The 21294-nt window shown below is 42.1% G+C and overlaps 1 protein-coding gene and 1 long non-coding RNA gene across 4 annotated transcripts in view; one reads left to right on the top strand and one right to left on the bottom strand.

Annotated features, from left to right (window-relative positions):
- The window catches only part of palm3 (paralemmin 3), a 46824-nt gene extending 36820 nt beyond the window's left edge, over positions 1–10004 (bottom strand). For 2 of the 3 annotated variants that reach the window (XM_080722122.1, XM_080722120.1), the window contains exon 1: positions 9420–9665. The gene's annotated coding sequence lies outside the window, so the exon portion shown is untranslated. Of the gene's footprint in view, positions 1–9419; positions 9666–9912 lie in introns of those variants that run through there. The other variant, XM_080722121.1, reaches the window with a different exon arrangement.
- A 1971-nt stretch (positions 10005–11975) lies between these two features.
- On the top strand, positions 11976–20083 carry LOC308281004. Its single transcript, XR_013961802.1, has 3 exons — positions 11976–12055; positions 13425–13619; positions 20037–20083. It is a non-coding gene; the product is annotated as an uncharacterized lncRNA (long non-coding RNA).
- Positions 20084–21294: the final 1211 nt, after the last annotated feature.

The raw sequence follows: 21294 nt of genomic DNA, 5'->3' as shown, positions 1-21294 counted from the left end.
GAGCAAAAGCTTAAGACCTACTCCTAGCAATGCCGTATAGGGCTACCTGCATTACTTTCTTAGCGATTATACTATCGATGACTTGATTAATAGATTGATTATAGATCGAATAATCAATAAATGTGTTTATATAGGCTAGTCATATAATCAATGGGTTGACACAAAACATTCATCGACATTTTAAAATGGACTATAAGTCTGATAAACCAATAAATGTTTTCCCCAAAATCTGGTTTATTTATTTTTTTCAAAATCTTTAATCTTCTATAATTGATTAAATTAGATAGTTTGCTTTACTATAGTCTATGGCACCTATAATGGCGTATCAAAGTATGATTCAGCAGAGAAGCTAAAGTGACCTTGTAGCACCACAGTCAGTCTAATGTTTAGCTTTCCTTCTTCCTCATTAGAAGACAAACACGCTGACATTCCTGCCCGCTGAGAAGGAAATTAGAGATACAGTAATACTCCCGTCCTCCTACCCACAAGCCTTCACTCTGGGATTAGAGCTGGGAGGAGGATAGGGGTTCAATTCATTGCAAATGACTTTCTGGAAGTGATGAAACTTGAAATTATGGGAAAGTCAAGTGATGGAGGATGTCATGGCCTCGATTAAACTTTGTAACCACAGGAACCCTAGCGTCCCTATTCTGGGCATGTCATAATCTAACTTTCTGCGAGAAAGGCGAACATGAGTTGGCAAAAATAGCAGATCTACAAGCTCACATTTAGAGATGGACAGATTGCAAAATTCTTGGCCGATACCGATCCACCGGTTTTATGAAGGTCTGACCTGCCAAAACCGATTTTTCCGATACCGATTTCTGTAGCTAAGAACTAGGAAATAGGGTTGCTCCAATACCCTTTTGTTTCAGGCCAAGTAGGCCTACAAGACATACTTCAATTTGAGTACCAATAAGCTAGAAGAACACTAATGCCAAATCAATCACAATAGTACAATATCCAAAATCACAGACAATATCCAGTCTAATATGACCGTCTGGACTAGGCAGGAGGAAAGCAGGTGACGCATGCTTTTTTCCCCCCTTCTTTTTGGAGACGACATTGACACAGGATTATGGAATATATCCTTACATTGCAAAGGTAATCAGCACCATCTGTATTCTGTAGGCTGCCACTAAGTAGACTGGCTGCTACTTGCTAATGTTTACGTCACAGGACCGAGCATCATGCTGTGCAGTGCAAGAGATACAATTGGCCGATTTTGACATATTTATGTCAGTGACCTGCCGATCACCGATTTGGCCGGTTTGATATGATACCTGCCGATTTCTGATATTGGCCGATACCGATGTCCATCCCTACTCACATTATTTTCTGCATAGAGATGTGTCTAGAGGGGGAAAGGTGGACCCCTTTGGACTCCTATCTCATCACATTCACTAAACACATCCCAGGTCACCACTCACATTCTTGGAATCATAATTCATGCAGTATTGATCCCAGTTCAACAATGATACTGTACTGTAGCACACCACCCCTCTAATTAGCTTGTCACTTGGCAGAAATGTGAAGGACAGGTTTTTCCAACTGCTAATTCACCAGACAACTAAGATTATTGTATTAGTTGTAAACATGCCTGTTTATTAAAATGCCTGTCGTCCACTGTGTTTGTACTACTAGTGAAGCACACTGCACAGACAGACTAGTGCTTGGTTTCTCTTGCCATGCATGATACAACCCCACAGGCCCTTCAAGTAGTGTCAGGTCCCATGACGCATACAGTAAATCAATGCCTTGAAACGTACAGTAGGCCTAAAAAAATCATTATAGTTATAGATACATATTTTTCCATCACCTGCCATGAATAAAGGTCATACGAAGTTCCTAACACCTTTCACTGTAGCGTTAGGGGTGAACTAATCTCTCAAGACAGACTCTGATAGCATCAGATGAAAAGGAACAAAACAGAGTGGGCATTCCCTTTTGACGATGGTTAGCCAGATTGGGGGTGACCTAATCACACAAGACCTCAGTCAGACAAGGTTTAAAAGACAAGAGCAGAGGAGAAGCTTTTGGACCCCACTTTGAGAACCACTGATCTAAGTGATGGACACATCATGTTGGGACTCTATGCTGTAAGAGGAATCCAACTTTTTGTGTGCTTTATGAGAATACAAAAAGACAGATTCCACATTTAAACATTAATTTGAGTGGTGTGTGGGAAATATCTGCCAATATGGATGAATATGACAGTTATGTTTGGATTACACACTGCGTGCACTGATTAGATGTGCCAGGAACAAGTTGTGCAGATCAAGCACACTCAATGTGTTCATGCAAATACTGCTCACAGGTCACACAAGCCATTTTATTCTACCCTTGCTGAGAGAACACGAAGAGTAGCAACAAAAAGTACAAACTAAAACATTACTTTGATACATTTTTCGCATAGCAATAAAAAGCACCACATTGCACAACCCTGTAGGGATGCACAATAATGCAATAGCCAGTACAGAATAGTTATTTTTTTTTTATAGAAAGGAGAAATATTTGTTCTCCCTAAACACAATATGCCAGTGCTGTGCAGGGATCTACACACCATGTGCTGGAGCAAAGCTTTCATTTTACCCAAACTTTCTACATTATGTGAAAACCTTTTCATTGAGCACAGACTGAGAAAAGTGGGGGGAAAATAGAAAAGGCTGTGTTCACTGTCGTGTTGCATCAAAAATCACCATATGTATTGGTCTGACTTTCATGCAGCTTTAAGCAAATTGCATTGCAACCTGATGGTAAATAGTCTAAATACTGGTATACAGTGAAGAAGTATATGGTTTAACACTAAACCAAAAACATTACTTATAAACCAGGTTCCAAACAAAGTGGTTCCTGATGTGATAATACTCTCCGCCAGGCCAGACGGCCAAAGGACGTTTCCGTAATGACTTGAACCCTAGCGGCCGGGATTCAGGGAATATTTTTATGGCAGATCTACAAGCTCACGCGCCTGGTATAGAGCCCTGGGGGAATCTGTCCAACTAAGTATAGGATATAACTCAGTGGTTTTAAAGACTGACTATGAGGAGAATCGTGATATAAGGAAGGTGAAGTCGTTAACATCACATTGTCAGAGATAACATCATCTCTTTCTTTATCTGGCAAGCCATTACCTTCAGTTCAACTTCACACTACAGGACATCATCACTTAACTATCTCATCTTTGACTGCTTGATTGATTCATCATTGGCAGTGTCAAAGTGAAAGACACACGGTGTGCAGATTCACGCGATAGAAAGATAGAGAGACGGAGACCGAGATTTTAAGATTGCCTGTTTTTTTCTCCCTTTTTCTTCGTCACCTCTCACTGCCAGGAGAGGTTTCTCAAGCGTATAAGTAAACATATGATTCCATATGGGAAAAAGGAAACACACAAACACACACACACCCACGCTATGTAAACTGCATCGTCTCAAATTGCCACCACTTCTTCGCATGGCACATTGCACAAAAAGTCTGACGCGAAAAAGAAGTGTCCGCGAGAGAGAAGGGGGGGCGGGGGGCGGGGGGCTTCAGACTAGTAGCAGCTCCCACCCGGGGGCCTGGGTGTGGCCTGCAGCTCAGGTATGCAGGAGACTGACATAATCCACAAACAGAGATCAGATGTTTTCTCTTAGGCCATAAATTGCAGTGCCTGACACCTCCATTACAGCATTTCTCAGGAGTGGGGGGTTGGTCCCATCAAAGTCATCATGAGACCTTGTGGGCTTATGAAAAGGCTATGAAATGTCATTTAGATAGCATGTTATGTAGTCATAGATTACTGTTTCTATGCATGTGTATTATATGTATTACCCTGCTTACTGTAGCTTTCTCTGGATTATGAGCGTCTGCTAAATGCCTAAATTGTGAATTGATGAGAGCGATGGGACGACTGATGGCGTAAAAGTGTACCAACAAATATACGACTGTAACTAGAGAGAGGACGCACAGCCGGAGAGAGAGAGGGGGAGACAGGTACACATTACACTCTGCAGGGTTGTTGTAATTTACAACAGTCGTTAACTCAAATGGTTAACTCTACTTTACCTATATTTTGAGCATGTGCTTATAGGCGAAAATGGTCAAATTTTGCATTGATAGAATTGATGCACTTTTGAAAATAGCCAATCTACAGGGTCACAACACATCGCAGCTGTGTAGTGTAGATCTGCAGATCTTTGCAATTTCTTCATACGACGAGCTGAATGAAGTCTCTGTCTGGGTCAGGTGGAAACCTCAATGTCCAAAACTGTAACTTTTCAGGATTCAAATTCCAAAATAGCAAAAGTAGCCGATCTACAAGCTCAAAATGCGTTGCTTTGCGCCACGTTTCGAGCTTGTGGATCTGCTACTTTTGATGCTTTTGTGTGACGCTGTAGCATGATCAAGTAGGGCAGTGATTTACAAAAAAAACAAGAAAAAATACATTTTGAGATAAAGGCCCATTTCCTCTGGCCGCGATAGGATAAAAATATCCTTCTCAATTGAAGTGGATGGCAGCATCCACACCACAAAGATAAAGACAACGATAGCCGTAAACGATATCGTTTGGATCACTTTCCGCGTTATCACGTCATGACGGCAGATAATTATCGTTATCTTTATCGCGCCCAGTGGGAATGGACCTTTAGAGGTTTCTGCCCGACACAACTATATAGGGCTTAAGTGGTTAGATGAATACTCGAGGTCTGACTGCGTAGGCAGAGGGAGTTGGGATTGAGCAGTCGCTGTGAAGAATTTGCCTCCAGCTCCAGCTCATCTCATCTGTCACCCTGCCTGCCAGGCGAAAAAGCAGATTTCATCAGTCTCAACATTTCTCTCCCCTCCTTTATCTCGTTGCTCATTTATGTCCCAATCTCTCTGTGTCTCATCGATGCGACTCTTTTTCTCTCTTCAGTGCGATTAAAAAAAAAGAAGGCTGATTGCTAGTGCTGACGACTACATAGTTCCTAGCAGTTTTATCTGTCTTTTACTATTATCTTGTCCACTCTTCCGCTTCACTTGCACGCTGGGATAGTTTTCGGCAGACTCGGATCAAAATCAAACTGATTTGAAAATTACGAGCGACTCCTTTCCCATAAAGCTGCGCTCCACGACAGCTTTTCAGCATAACACAAACAGACAGATGGAAGGGAAGGAAGGAATACAGGTGGAGAAGTTGAAAAACAAGTCTAGTTTTCCCGTGGCTGTGTAGTCTACTTGAATTTGCCACCGTCTAAGCACACAATTCCATATACATCAAGCATCACTGGCTGTCGTTCGACTCGACATCATGCAGAACCTGATATGAACCGTATAGCCAAGATGTTCTGGATAAACAGTGGGAAAGGGATCAGTTTTGGGTCACCCAGGGTTACAACAAGCATGTAATATGTGATAAGTTATGACCAGCTCTGGGCTTGCGCTTGGTTTTGGACAGACAGCATGGCATATAGCCTGCAGCTGTGTGGTCACAGCTGAAAATCTGAAATCTCTTTCTGGGTGAACTGAAAACAGATTCAGGAGCAAGAATGCAGTTCTAATACTAATGTGTCATAGAGGAAAAGACCCTGCCCTACCTACCATAGAAAAGTATAGGAGTGTATACAGTGTAGGGGTGGGACAAAAATCGTTATTACCGTTTTGCGAGGATTTTATCGTGAAATTGTTTTCCGTCATACACTAGGATGAATTAGCTTTTGTTGAGCTGCAAATTCAGTACCACTTAAACCCTCTGTACATGATTAAACGGACTTGTAAAGAGCACATTTGGTATGCTCTTATTTCACTCACAAATACACAAATAGATATCACCAAAAATAGCAGATCTACAAGCTCACATCGCAATCTTTTTTTGTTGGAACCCCCCCCCCCCCCTTCCTGGGGGTTCAAGTGGTTAAGAAAAGAGTAATGTGAAGTCTTAAGCATATATCGCGATAACATTGTTAATCTCAATTATTTTTGCCACAATAATCGTGACATGTTATTTTCATATCTCTAGACTAAAGCGGTCACTGACACCGGGAGCTCCCTGCCAACAAGCTTGTACTAGTGTGGGAACCAACAAAAGGCATCCATCAAAAGGATGTGCCACCACACGATGTGCTGAAGAAGGATGTTGGTGCTGAAAGCACACAGAAGCTAGCCAGGTGTATGGAGAGTCGAGAAGACTGGAGGCGTCTTTTCTGAGGACAACATAGAGAGACAGATATGAGGGCTGTGAGGCTATTGCAAGTGGGCCCCCAAATAATTGGCAAACACAAAAACCAAATAAATCAGTAATTTATTTTTCTTTAAAACCTTGAAAAGTTAACTTCCATATGGAATCATATGTTTACTTATACGCTTGAGAAACCTCTCCTGGAGTGGCAATGAGAGGTGACGACGAAAAAGGGAGAAAAAAAAGGGAGAAAAAAAACAGGCAATCTTAAAATCTCTCTCTCGGTCTGTAGTGTGAACTGAAGGTAATGGCTTGCCAGATAAAGAAAGAGATGATGTTATCTCTGACAATGTCGCTTGTCACCCTGAGGCGTCTTACTAGTAAATAGGGAATAGGAACGTCAATTCCATTAATCCCCGGGGGCACAGTAGCGCAGTGGTCTGGTCTGTCGCCTCACAGCTAGAAGGTCCTGGGTTCAATTCCTGCCGGTGGATGCTGTGGGCGCTGGGGGCATGTTCCCTCCTCCGCGTCATCAGCCCCCACACCCTAGGTGGGGTTGGCGAAGGGCCTTTCTGTGTGGAGTTTAAATGTTCTCCCCGTGTCTCCTAAGGTAGATACTCTAAAAAAAAACATGCAGTAATCCTGGTCTCTATAATGCCTCCCCCTGGCCAGCAGGGGTGCCTGATGGAGGGGAAAGGAACTGGTTGGAATAACGTGTTCCTTCCACACGCTACGTCCAAACCGGAGAAATCCCCACTGTCAGGTGAAAAGAAGCAACTTGGACTACTCATGCATATAAGGAAGCATGAGTTCAGTCCGTTGTCTCCCCAGGCACGGCAGAGGGAGAGCAGAGCCTAGGATTACATAGGCAATTGGCACTGGGTGAAAATGGGTTACAAAATCGTGGGATAAGAATTATTAAAAAAAGAAAAAAAGAATCCATCGATCCAAGCTGGAACACAATCAATTCAATGATCATTAGAATTTGTGGGCCATAAACACTTAGCAGATTTTCAAGTGGGCCTTGGTCCAGAAAAGGTTGGGAACCACCGCTATATTATGGTAATGTCTTCTACCGCCACGCTCCTCCTGGTACAGCACATAACACAAGTATTAATAAAAACTGTATTATAATTGTATAGCACTTTTCTGAGACTGCGTACTACAGCCATAAAATGGCAACAAAACAAAATAGCCACACCATGCCGTCCATATATAACAATACTGGACTGGGTCGCCTCTTTGGCTGTAGAGAGAGTCAGACATTTCTGACCTGAGCTCTGATCCTAGGTCAGTATTTGTACTCTCTGAAGCTTTATGCTCAGATGCAGTGGTGGAAAAAGTACTAAAATGTTTTAATTAAAAGTAACAATACCACAATGTAGAAATACAAAAGTATCCACATTGAAATATAGTTAAGTAGTGAAAGTCCCATTTCACAAGTTTTCATGTATAAAAATGCTCTGAAAAGAGCAGATCTAGGAGCTCACAACATGTAGCTTAGGGATAATAATCAAAATCTACAAAGTAACTAAAGTTTTCAAACTAGAAGCAGTGCTCTTCCGAGCACAGGTCTCCACCAGGTCAGGCATGTAATGTGTTTTACATAAGTCGGCCTCCTGATGGCGCTATAAAAGGCTGATGTAAAAAATGCAGGGAAAAGGTTTTACCTTGGCTCTAAGGAGTGCGCATACAAAGTTTGACACTAATCGGTGGAGTTATAGGTGAAAACATGAATCGGCCTGTTATAGCGCCACCATGAGGCTGATTTGATTTTTCTTAAGTGGCATTTATTCCTCTGCCTATTGGGAATGTGCATGCACAATTTCACCAAAATCGCACACTGCGTTCAGGATTTCAGGCATTTTATTCAAAACTGACCAATCCTGCAAACTTTGAAAGACAGTTTTAGCCAATCAGGATGGAATATGGAAAATCTGACACATCCATGTCGATCACATGACTGTAGAGATACTGTCTACTGATTTACGTGATTTTTGGACAAAATCTGTAGGAGTACTGGCAAAAGTTAGTTTTGCAAAAGTCGGCCTCCTGGTGGCGCTAGAACAGGCCCATGTGAAATATTTGGGGCAGAGGTTCTGAATTGGTGTCGAGGGAGTGTGTGTGCACAGTTTGGCAGCGACCGGGCCAACGGCGCCGGAGATTAGCTGGTAACGGACAAACGGACGGACGGACGGACGCACGCACGGACGCACGCACGCACGGACGGACGGACGGAGGGGAAAACATACTCTCCCTCAGCCTTCGGCTGGTGGAGACAATAATTGTAGTGTGTTAAAAAGTATAACATTTGCCTCTGAGATGTACCAGTGTAGAAGTAAAGGTATTGAAAATGGAAAACATTCCTGGAAATTCCTCATAATAAGTGCAGTTAAGTATACTTGACTAAATGTACTTAGTTGCTTGACATTGCTCAGATGAGTTTTAAGCATCTTACAGTAGTTGAGCTCATCACTTCAGTTCAATATGACCATACACACCATAATATCAGCATCGCTACAGCTACCTTTTTGATTTTGAATGTTCAGTTGCATTTTTAAAGCCCAGAAAGTAACTACAGGTTATGTCCCAAGAGGATAACAGAGCCAGAAGGTGTAATTAGGTGAGCAACAGCCCCCTAGAAAATGCCCTAAAGCCCTCTTCAGCTTTTTCAAGCTGACTATGGAGTCATGGCCTCCTGCTGGGTGCCCTGAAAATAAACCTCTACATACATGCCTAATGTGTGTGTGTGTGTGTGTGTGTGTGTGTGTGTGTGTGTGTGTGTGTGTGTGTGTGTGTGTGTGTGTGTGTGTGTGTGTGTGTGTGTGTGTGAGAGAGAGAGAGAGACTACATAGCTGGCAAGCTCACCTCTAGCTGTGAGTTTGAAATGCTGACACTTTTCAGTTTTTCTGTGTGTGTGTCATAACACACCATGTACTTTTGCATTCAAAAACCTTAGCTTATCACAAGACTTTGCAGTTTGCACCGCTCAAAAAAAAGAAGGTTGAACAACCGTCACATTCAACCAACTCCTGCATTAATAAGTAAGCTTGGTTTGTATTAATGCTTCACAGAGGTCAACCAACTGCAACAGCTGGCGAGGAACTGGGATCATTTCCACAACATGGCACACTTTCAAAAGGTGTCACCCCAAGGACATGGACCGACACAGGACATTGGGCACTGTTCGAACTGGAGGGCAACACACACACACACACAGAGAGAATGCAGAAACAGCCAACATGAACCCCCAAACCAAATGAAATGACACACTTACCTGTTTCAACTTTCTGAGCCAGTTGATATTCCAATAAAATATTCACCACGAAACCAGGCAGAGAAGTGGGGTGAGTTACAGTTTAAACAGGCTAAAGCAACGTCGTTCCAGTTCTATAAATTGTGGTTGAGGGAAGAAGAAAAAAAAACAATCCCCTCTATGCAGTTGAACACCTGAGTAGCTTTTCTCTCTCTCTCTCTCTCTCTCTCTCTCTCTCTCTCTCTCTCTCTCTCTCTCTCTCTCTCTCTCTCTCTCTCTCTCTCTCTCTCTCTCTCTCTCCCCTGTACCAACAGTCTCTCTCTCTCTCTCTCTCTCGCTCGCTCGCTCACTCTGCGATGCGAAAGTCGTCACATGAGTTCCAGCCACGACAATGATGCCGTTTAATTTATATAGGGCTATAAAAAGTTTTGTTTTGTTTCAAAGACAGGAGTCGCGGCTTAATGACACGAGGAAAAGTATTTCTCTCTCTCTGTTCTTTCAGCGAGTCACTCACTTTCCCTCCAGTCCTGGTGGCTCCGTCTTCAGCGTCCAGTAGAAGCCGTTCCAGAGCTACTAGACGTCGGGTTGGGTCTGCCTGTCTGTCCGGTCGCTGGTTACCTGACTCGAGCCATTAGGCCAGCCTCTGGGCCAGCCCTCTTCCCCAAGAAGAAGCACAGCACACACCCCCAATGGTGGAAACTGGGAATGTACTTAGTAGTACTGTACTTGAGTAGGCACTTTTGAGCTACTTTTGCTCTACGTGAGTATATTTCTTTGGGGATACTGCAGGCTTAGATTGTTATTATAAAGCATACATCAACTGCATAAATTATTTTATTCGAAAATAGCCAATCTTATCTAAGTCATCATGTACATGATGTGTCACATTGCGATGTGTTGTGAGTTTGTAGATCTGCTATTTTCAAAAAACATACACAGAACAGAATCATAGTACTGTAGGTGTACTCACATTGTTCAAAAGTAGTTTGATGCCAATACTTGTGTACTTTTACTCAAGTAAAAATGTTGAACAGGCTACAGGCCTTTTTACTTAGAACATAATATTTTCATATTGTGGTAATTAGGTAAGAAGTCTGATTCAGCTATTCTTCCACCACTGCACACCCCAAGCTATTAGAGTATATGACACTGACACACCCCTATGCATTTCCTGTTGTTCTTGCTGCTGTACTTCTTGTTTGGCTGCTCTACCGAAAATAGCAGATCTACAAGTAGATCTGTAGCATGCATTTTATGCATGTGCTGTAAGTGTAAGTGCTATAGAAGCACTTCTCAACCTATTGAGTATTGCAATGGTGTGTGCCCACAAATAATTGCCAATCACTTAGAAAAGGTTGAGAACCACATCTATAGAGAGAATGTTTGGTTCAGTAACAAGGGTCTCCCCAACTCTCCAGCCTCTTTAGAAAACAGAAAATACATTTTCAGGTCAATCAAGAGAGAGAACCCGAACCCATAGCATAAACAAGTGAAATTGGAAGTGAATAAGTGATAAAAGAAAGAAAAAACAGAAGCAGACAAAATTGCAACAGGAATATCCCACCTAAAAATGTAGCTGTTCTGTTGCTGTTTTAGATTTTTTTCACTTTCACATAGTTGATTATTAAACTAAAGGAAGACTCGGAGTCGGCAGCTATTCTAGCTCCACAAAATAAACCAGGGCAAGCAATTTGTATGTATATTTCATTATTATTGACTCAAAATGTTTTCATACTACAATACTCTCAAGGCCAATTTCAGTGCTGCTAATTATTTGTTTTAATGACCCAAATCTGGGAATGGGATATGCCTCTGGAGTATAGAGCACATTGTCTTACGATTATATTATTTGATGCTGTTTGTTTTTAATTGATGTTATATGTTTTGATTTTCGCTAGCTGTTAGATCTGTATTGCTATCTTGGCGTACCTTACTTTGGTAAGGCACTCTGTCTTCAAAAGGCACTTAAGTGTATCATTATCATTATTAAGAAATGTTTTTGCCAAATATATTGCAGCTGACCTGAGGTAGCCGTATCCCCTTCATAATCCCATTTAGCAAAAAATCTGATTAATTCTTTAAGATTCCCCAGCATAGCAATTTAAACAGAATGTCCTTGGCTGTGATCCATGGTGACAGTGCTTGACACACATACAGACTCAGCCTACTTTTCTGACTCCCCAAGACAAGACTCTTTATAGATTACATGCATACACAAATACTGGAGACACACTACATAGCACTCAACCTCCTCTCGTTAGTGTTTTTTTTAGTTTTCTTGCGTGTGTGTGTGTGTGTGTGTGTGTGTGTGTGTGTGTGTGTGTGTGTGTGTGTGTGTGTGTGTGCGCGCGCACACGCGTGTGCGTGAGTGCGTGCATGTATTAAATGGTGTCGGGTCAGTGCATGTACGGTGGATGCTCTATTTACAGGGTCCCACGGCATCTTACTTACTTGTCTTTGTCCTTGCTTTTGACAACTACTTTTGTTTTATATTTATTTAAAGATTTATTTGGGGAACTTTTGTGCTTTATTCTCAGATAGGTCAGTGACGAGAGACAAGAAACCAAGGGCAGAGAGAGAGAGAGGAGACATGGCGGACAAGAAGGGGGTCAGATTCAAACCCAGGTCCTCGCACCTCGCTACTTAGGAGCATAATGGTTTGTACACTAAAGCCCCGGTCACACTTTGGTGTCATTCTCACCAGACGCACCAGCTTCCTCTCATATGGTCGCTGTCAGGTGGAAACCTTGTATGTACAAAACATACATAGGAATTGCAAAAAAGAACCTTTGTTCCAATAGATCCGATGTGGTTATTATTTAGTCACAATCTCTGGTTCATATTATGTTTCATTGGTCCAATAGCCTATTTATAAAATCCACAGACACACTTAATGACTTTCACTTTGACTTTAAAAAAATCTAAAACATTTAGATAATAGCACGCCACATCTACAAGCTCACAATGTCTTGCGATGCGACACGTTGTAAGTTTGTAGATTGGCTATTTTCGCTATTTTTGTGCAACATGCCAAAGTAGGGCATTAATTTACCCAAAAATAAAAATAAATAAATATGAAGATTTCTACCTGACAGCGACGATGTGGGAAAAAGGGGGCAGATTGTCTCCTAGTGGCGCATTGTAAGCGCTGAGACACATGATGTCTGCCGGGTTCAACATTGGTGAACCTTTACCGGGCGCCAACCAATGCGACAAAAGCACTGCACGTTGAGTTGACCACATTGTGGTTTTCTTTCAGTGAGCAACACTCCAACGCAAAGTCTGACAAACTACACTGCACTGTCACAATGTTTTCAATGTTTTGATATTGCATGTGCATAATGTATGTACAGTATACATATTCTGAAGAAAACCTGGAGACTGACATTTAGTAATTGGATCTTATGATAAAAACATTATGATGTTAGGTAAAAACAAAGTCTAAAATTCGCCATAGGCAAGGACAAGTCTTGCCACGGACACATTTGTCCCTCTACGGACATACAGTATTGATGACTCCTGTGACTACAAACAAATCCTTATTGTTCATTTTTAACGCATTACCCTGCCTTGGCATGTCATAATAGTTGAACATTATGCAAGTTTGTAGATCGGTAATTTCTTGTGCAGCGTTGGTGTAAAGGGAAAAAAAGGAGGGAACCAAGTAACAAAGTATATAGGGTTTATGTGGTTAAGTGGTAACTTTGACAGAGTAATAGTACCTCAGTTGTTCCACCGTCATCATCACATTATTCTGCAAGACCAGACAGCCATTTCTAAAAGCATCACCATAATAGAAGCTATACAATACATATATATATATATATGAAGAACCTGCACACCTTCAAAGCACGTGTTAAAGTGATGGCCTGGATAATATAGCTGTCCCGTGGGAGGCTGTAAAAGACAGATATTAATACCGTTGCTGTACTCTAGCAGCTAGGCCCTGCAACGGATAGTGAGGGCAGATGAAAAAAAAAGAGAAAATCCTAGGCTTCTCTCTGAGTCTCGCTCTCCCTGTCACAGACATCTTTCAGAGGAGCTATGGATGGACACAGGGCCTCTTCCATGCTGATCAAGACCCCTCACACAGACTGATGGCCCCTCTGCCATCAGACGGAAGGTTTTCCAGCATCTTCAGAAGCAACTCTGAGAGGTTCTGTATCAGCTTCTTCGCCCCGAGGCTGTCATGAGTCTAAACACCCGGCTGCCATCTATCACGTAAGCACCCCGTCCCACCCCCACAACCCACCACTATTACACACACTGCCCGGGACGTGCAGAGAATGTTAGAGAGGCAGGGGCTGAAATTTCTAAAAGGGCCCTTTGGTGAAAATATCGAAAATAGCAGACCTCCAAGGTCACAACGCGTCACGCTGCAACGCGTTGTGACCTTGTAGATCAGCTATTTTCAAATGGTGAAAGTGTATATAGGGCTGAAGTGGTTACGGTATGTTTTGTAATCATAATCTCAATCTACAAAGTAAATAGTAACTAAAGTTCTCAAATAATTGCCTCTGAGATGTAGTGGAGTAGAAGTAAAAGTACTGAAAATTGGAAATACTCTTTTAAAGTAATAAAAATACCTCAAACCTGTACTTAAGTACAGTACTTGAGTAATTGTACTTAAGCCCCTTTTCGACTGCAGTTTTAGCACCACACCACACCACACTACACCACACCACACCGCACCACATAAAAATATCTACATGTTCCACTACAAAAAAGTACCCCTATTGGTAAGAAACAAATTGACCCTTTTAACTGCGATTATAATACAATATAAATTTGTATTACTACTATCCTAATTATAATGCACTGTAATGGATTATAACTGTGATTATAATACATTATAAAGTATTAATGTATTACTATGATAATTAAAATACACTATAATAGATTATAATAGTGGTTATAACACAATAGAATCTATTATCATGTATTACAACTATATCCTGGTGGTCTAAATGAAAAGTCAGTGAGTGATCAGTCATTATGAAGTGTTTGGCCCTGTTTGGCCTAGCTCAGACCTACTCTAGAGTGGATACTTTTTAGTACACTGTTTAGTACCACTTTCACACCACTCTACCCAGGTCTGTGTAGTGGAAACCCTGGCACAAGTGGGCGGTGTGGTGTGGAGTGGTGTGGAGTTGGGCCAGTGGAAAATGGGCTTTAGTTACTTTACACCACTGCATAGACCAGGGGTCTTCAACGTTTTCAGGCCAAGCACCCCTTAGTTGAGAGAAAGATGAAGCAGGGACCCCCACAATTTTTCATAGATTCCATATAGTTTAATCGTTTGACAGCACAATCATCAGTGTATTTTGAATTCATGTCAATTTATGTTTTCAGATATTTAACCACTTGAACCGTCAATACATAATAAACACGTCAATACATAAGACTTTTCACTCTGCACTTAGCGTGCTCTTCTGCTTTTTGAGCGGTGGTCACGCCGCTCCTATACGTGGCCGTGTGTGTAGAGGTACGTGTATGTGGGTGCGTCCGTATGTGTGTATGTGGGTGGGTGCGTCCGTATGTAGCCTCAAGCCTGTGTAGTACCTTTTCTGACCACACATGTTAAGGGAGGGGCGCTGTTTTCAGGCCAGGCCAGACCAGGCACACACACACACACACGCACACACACACACACACACACACACACACACACACACACACACACACACACACAGGGGGGAAGGGGGGGGGGGGGTTGGTGGGTAAACCACCGCTCAGTTCACACGGGTGTGATTTTTTTGGCTAAAGTTCTCCGAATATGGACGTTAGGGTTCAAGTTGTTCATATAAAAAGGTAGGAAAAAAAGTTTCTATCACACAAAGATTTGGAGGCCCCCCCTGTAGTAACTCTGAGGACCCCCTAGGGGTCCCAGACCCCCTGTTGAAGACCCTTGGCATAGACTTTATCAGTACCTTTTAGTTTATACCAGGCCATCACCGCTGTAATACTTATACGATGTATAATTACCAGTGGTGACTACTTGAAAGAGCACTTCACACATCTTCAACCGTCTCTTCATATAATTGGTCCTCCTCACTAATGCTCATTATACTATGGCACCATTCCATCTATACTCACTCTTCATCTCATTGGTGGGGACAGTTCAGAAGCCTGCCTAGTAGGCTAATGACATACAGTAATTGATGGGGATTCCAAGCTAATAGAAACTACAGCCTTTATCTTACTGGAAAAATGTCATGCTGAAATAGAAGCCATTGTTCTTGCATTCATAAATAAAATTAAAAGTTTGAAATGGTAAAGGCGCTTTACATATATTGTGCATTATATTCACACACACATTCATACACGGATGGCAAAGGAAACCATGCAAGGCACCAACCTGCTCACCGGGAACAACTAGGGGTTCAGAGTCTTGCTCAAGGACTCTTCGACACTAACTCTGGGGGAGCCCGGAATCGAACTGGGAACCCTTCGGGAAGCCTCTGTGTTCTAGTGACGGTTTCTCTACTCCTGAGCCACTGCCTCCCATTTTAAATGACCAACCTTGACAACTGATGATGTCAGTGGTACGCGGGTTTGCAAAATGTCAACAGCTAGCCTTCCTCTGAGATACAGAGCGAGTAGAGTAGACATAAATGGTTACATTAACACAGAGGATTTCACAGGGAACATTGAGGTCCCAGAGAACTTAAGAAGGAGAAAAGAAAATTAGCGAATGGGCGTCCGTGTCCTAATGCATATCAATCTGGGGTCCCTGAACTGAAAAACATTGAGAACCACTGATCTATTTTATTCAGTGAATCATGGATGCTTTTCAATTCGGGGTGCACTCTACACACTGCACTTTAATCTCTGCACAATGCCTCAGACCCGCCCTGTATTTGTTTATATCCTGTGCGGTTAGGTATGATGCATTTCCTGTGTAGTATGACTGTGACTATCTTTGTGTTAGCACCTCCTCCATGAGAAACATCATTTTGTTCAGACGTGTCTGCATGTGGATGAATGACAATAAACACAAACCATTCTTCCTCTTTACAGGAGCCCAGGTGGCAGCTGCTCGGTCAAATGTTTATTGCTCTACTATTTTATTGTTTTATTGTTCATGTGTGCACATTGATCGTCCATGTGAGCACACTTTCTGTAGTAATGTATTATTCATGACTCTTACATTTCCTCGTTATTTCTTTTCATGTTTAATTTAGTATATTTCAGGGCTGAGCTTTATTTGAAATGGGCGTTCAAAAGGATATAAAAATAAATACTATAGAGTTGTTTTTTTTACCTGACAGCTCATCTAGATAATGTCAATCAGGTAACTGACGTTTTCGGCCTCGCACTGTGTGTGTGTGTGTGTGTGTGTGTGTGTGTGTGTGTGTGTGTGTGTGTGTGTGTGTGTGTGTGTGTGTGTGTGTGTGTGTGTGTGTGTGTGTGTGTGTGTGTGCGTGCATGCATGCGTGTGCGCGCACGTGTGTGTGTGTGCACGCGCGTGCACATGCGTGTGCATGCATGTGTATGTGCGTATGTGTGACTTCCTAGACTGTCATACTACTCAATGAATGCTGAGTTACCATGGGAACTATGCAATGAGTGTGACGGGCTCATGGTTTTAGCCATTAGATTCAGTAAACACTTCTTCAGTGCTCTGGTGTTCCAACCATTCACTTATTGGAATACAAAACTGGACATTCAGTTCTTAGCGATTATTCTATCGATTAGCCTTTTTCTGATTAGTTGAATTGTCGAGAAGCCTTTTAAAAAATATATATACCGTAATTGCTGGACTATAAGCAGCACCTGAATATAAGCCGCACCAGCTAAATTTAGAAGAAAAAAAAAAGTTTACATATATAAGCCGCACCTGACTATAAGCCGCAGGTGTCCTTCCTGCTTCCCGCTAGAGCGCCTCTGGTGGCCGTTAGCTGTATAAATCCTTGTTAAAGACCATTGTAAAACTAACAAACTGGCCGTTAGCTGTAAAAATCTTTATATAAGCTGCACCGTTGTATAAGCCGCAGGGTTCAAAACATGGGAAAAAAGCTGCGGCTTATAGTCCGGCAATTACTGGGTAAATCTAAAACGATATGTATATATCAACTACTCGTTTAACCACTTAAATCCTATATGGTTGACCGGAGCCCCTCAGGGCTATATTCAGTAGTGTCTTTTCAGTTTTCTGTCATTGTGGGGATAGCTTTCACTGAAAATAGCCGATCAGCAAGCTTGCGTTGTGAGCTTGTTGAAAAGGAGACGGGTACTCCAGGGGGTGTGATTTAGAGTGGCACAAGATATGGATGTTTGTCCCGGTTAGAGGACACAGAAGGAACCAGACTTTGTCCCAGTTTAGGGTATTTATTACAGCCGTGGTCTGAAAATATAACATAAATGTATCTTTTATGTAATACAATACAAGACTAAGGACTGTGAATAGCACCAAACATTTGCTGGTAACACAAGAAACAAACAATGCTTATACATTTACACATAACAACTAGTGCTATAATGACTAATGCTTCAAAATATCAAACATACCTTTGTGCTAGGGTGACCAGATCCAAATTGTTCATTTGAGGGACAGAAGTACTGCTTGTGTGGGACAATGTGGGACGGCGGAGGTGGGGTTAATAGCAATTTATTACTTAAGTTGCTATTAAATTCCTTGACGTCATAGGCTATAGTCGACCATAGGCCTGATAGGCCTACTGTCTATTATTGTTTTATTAATCTGCTGTAGCCTGGGGATATTTCTCGGCTTAAAAACATATTTTATAACATTATCGATTTAAATCGATAAGTTCAATTAACTGTTGCACTCCTAGAACCCTGTTCTTCTTTACGACTCTTTAATTGCGTCTGTTCCCAAGAGATCTTATATATTATCCAAATGTCATACGTCGCTGTCGGGCAGAAACTTTATATCTCCATTACGGTATTCATCTTTTTATGTTTTTTCTTTAATTTTTTCATAAATTAATTCTCTATTTTATACTTTGTAGGATGACTGGGTCGCAGTAACTCATTTGGTAGAGCACTTGCCTACAGGCCACAATGCCCTGGGTTCGATCCAGGGCATTGTGTAACTATTTGAAAACTTTACTTACTATAGTTAATTTGTAGATTATTATAACAAAACACACAAACCACTTCAGCCTTTCTGCCTTTTTAAAATATCAGATGTACAAGCTTTTTTTTTAATACATTTTGAACTTGTGAAAATGGTACATTCTGCACAATGAGTACTTTTACTTTTGGTACTTTAAGTATATTTTGATGCAGGGGTAGAGAAACTGTCATTAGAACACGGAGGGTTCCCAGTTCGATCCCAGGCTCCCCCAGAGTTAGTGTCGAAGAGTCCTTGAACAAGTCACTGAACCCCTAGTTGCTCCCGGTGAGCAGGTTGGTGCCTTGCATGGTTTCCTCCGCCATTGGTGTATGAATGTGTGTGTGAATGAGTGAAAGTAATGCACAATCTCTGTAAAGCGCCTTGGATAAAGGCGCTATACTGTATATAATTGCACCATTTACCATTTATGCCGATAATTTTGTACTTTTACTCAAGTAGATTTTCCAGACTTTTACATGTAAGAGAGTATGTCTACATTGTAGTGTTGATACTTTTACTTAAAGGGGAAGACCACCCATTTTCAATATTGAAATATGTCATTAATATACCTTAGAGGAGTTGTGAGGAAATAGAAAAAAGTTCCCCCTCTTCTGTGTTGCCTAGAACTGGAGGATTGATTTTGGGGTTTGTATTGTAAAGTTCAATGTGTGATGTCATCAAGTTGTGATTTGCAATACAAACCCCAAAATCAATCCTCCAGTTCTAGGCAACACAGAAGAGGGGGAACTTTTTTTTTTTTATGTCCACACAACTCCTCTAAGGTATATTAATGACATAGTTCAATATTGAAAATGGGTGGTCTTCCCCTTTAAGTAAAAACGGAGTACTTTTTGCACCACTGACTATTGGGACCTCAGACTTATGGGCAGCCCCATACTGACAATACGCCACTCTGACTGACCTACATGACAGTCTCATGCATATGTAGCAAAAATAGCCAGGCTCACTTAATGTCTACATTGGATCCATTGAAACACAAGTACATTTTTCTATTTCCTGTATAACGATTTTGGACACGAAGATTTCCACAGAGACAAAATGCTGCTTGTACAATACTGCCACAAGCATTGCTCATACTTCATCGGACGACGGCGTTGCGTCTTGCAAATAGCAGATCTATAAGCTCACAATGTGTCCTAGATGCACCACAGTGTCCTATTAGGTCTGCTATTTTGAATGTGTGGCACCGTCGCACACATTTGATTTATTCTCATCATGGTTATTCTATTCTCCTTTAATGTAAATGTCTCCCTCATTTAATTCACAGCCTTCGAGTTAAAGCCTTTGGGATTTTAGGTTGGAATGTGGAATGCTTCACTTTCACATTTCCTTGCATTTATATTGCAGCTATTTTGTTTTTGTTTAGAGCGGTATGCATGATTCTACATAGGTTATGATCTTCAAGTGCACATATTACATAAATTCGAAGCCTATGTGGACAATGTAAGTGTATAGATGTGGAGGAGTTATGGTTGCTTTAATATGTAGTTTATTAAAATGCATTTATGGTGTTTTTCTTCATTCTAAAATTGCAGCACCAATCAAGAGCACAGAGCGGTGCAACGCCGGGAGGGAATATGATATGACTATGGTCAGTCCACTGATGAACACATGCGCACACTCCGCACACACACAGACACACACACACACACAGTGACAAAAGCGGCTAGTGAGCTTACACCTGAGGGCCTCTGACCCACATAGGGCTGTGTGCCGGTGCTTGATGCGCCCCACTTTTCCGCTTGACTATGCGTCATTAAACCCACATCACGCCGTCTGCCGTCCGCAGGCCTGAGGTGGAGTGGCAGGGATCGCTGCCTACCTGGGCTTACGCTGGCCTAGGGTCCACAGTCTCCACACACATACGCACACATGCACCACGTGACCATTCACACATGCTGTTTGTGGCACACATAATTACACATCCATGCACATGCCATGGTCTCTGCCTTCTCCAGTATGGAAGTGGTTTCCTGGGTTGCAGAGCATTGAAGTGCTCTGTGCCTCCTGCTATTTCAGCCACCGCTCTTCCTCCTAAGCCTCTGACACACATACTCTCTCACTCCCTCTTCTTTTTGTGGTCTCTTACTCTCTTTCTATCACTCACTCACTCTCTCTCTCTCTCTCTCTCTCTCTCTCTCTCTCTCTCTCTCACACACACACACACACACACACACACACACACACTCACACACACACACACACACACACACACACACACACACACACACACACACACACACACACACACACACACACACACACAAACACACACACACAATTACTTAGTCACACAAACTTTCTCTCTCTTTCCCACTATCTTTTCACCACTTTCTCATTCTCTTACTCTTTTTTGCTCTTCCTTCTTCCAACTCTCTCTCTCTCTCTCTCTCTCTCTCTCTCTCTCTCTCTCTATCTCTCTCTCTCTATATCTCTCTCTCTCTCTCTCTCTCTCTCTCTCTCTCTCTCTCTCTCTCTCTCTATCATACTCACACACACATAACACGCCAGATATTCAAGATTTCATATTTTCTTTGCATCTAACCGCCGACTGTGCCGAGCAGCCTTCTCCTAACCAGCCCAGTGGATCACCACTCCTCCTCTAATAAGCCTTGAAGTACTATTGAGGATCATCATCATATTTAGCTTCAGCGGAAGAGAGCGCAGACACACACTGAGGCTTACTGGAGGCTTGCTGCCTGGCACTGGGCAAGCTCGCTCTCCCTCCCTCTCTCACTCCATCTCTCTCTCTCTCTCTCTCTCTCTCTCTCTCTCTCCCTCTCTCTCTCTCTC

Source organism: Nannobrachium achirus, assembly GCF_963921795.1.
Source record: "Nannobrachium achirus genome assembly, chromosome: 3".
Classification (NCBI taxonomy): Eukaryota; Metazoa; Chordata; class Actinopteri; order Myctophiformes; family Myctophidae; genus Nannobrachium; species Nannobrachium achirus.
Note: the sequence above shows the minus strand (reverse complement) of the source record. Positions and strands in the feature narration are given on the sequence as shown.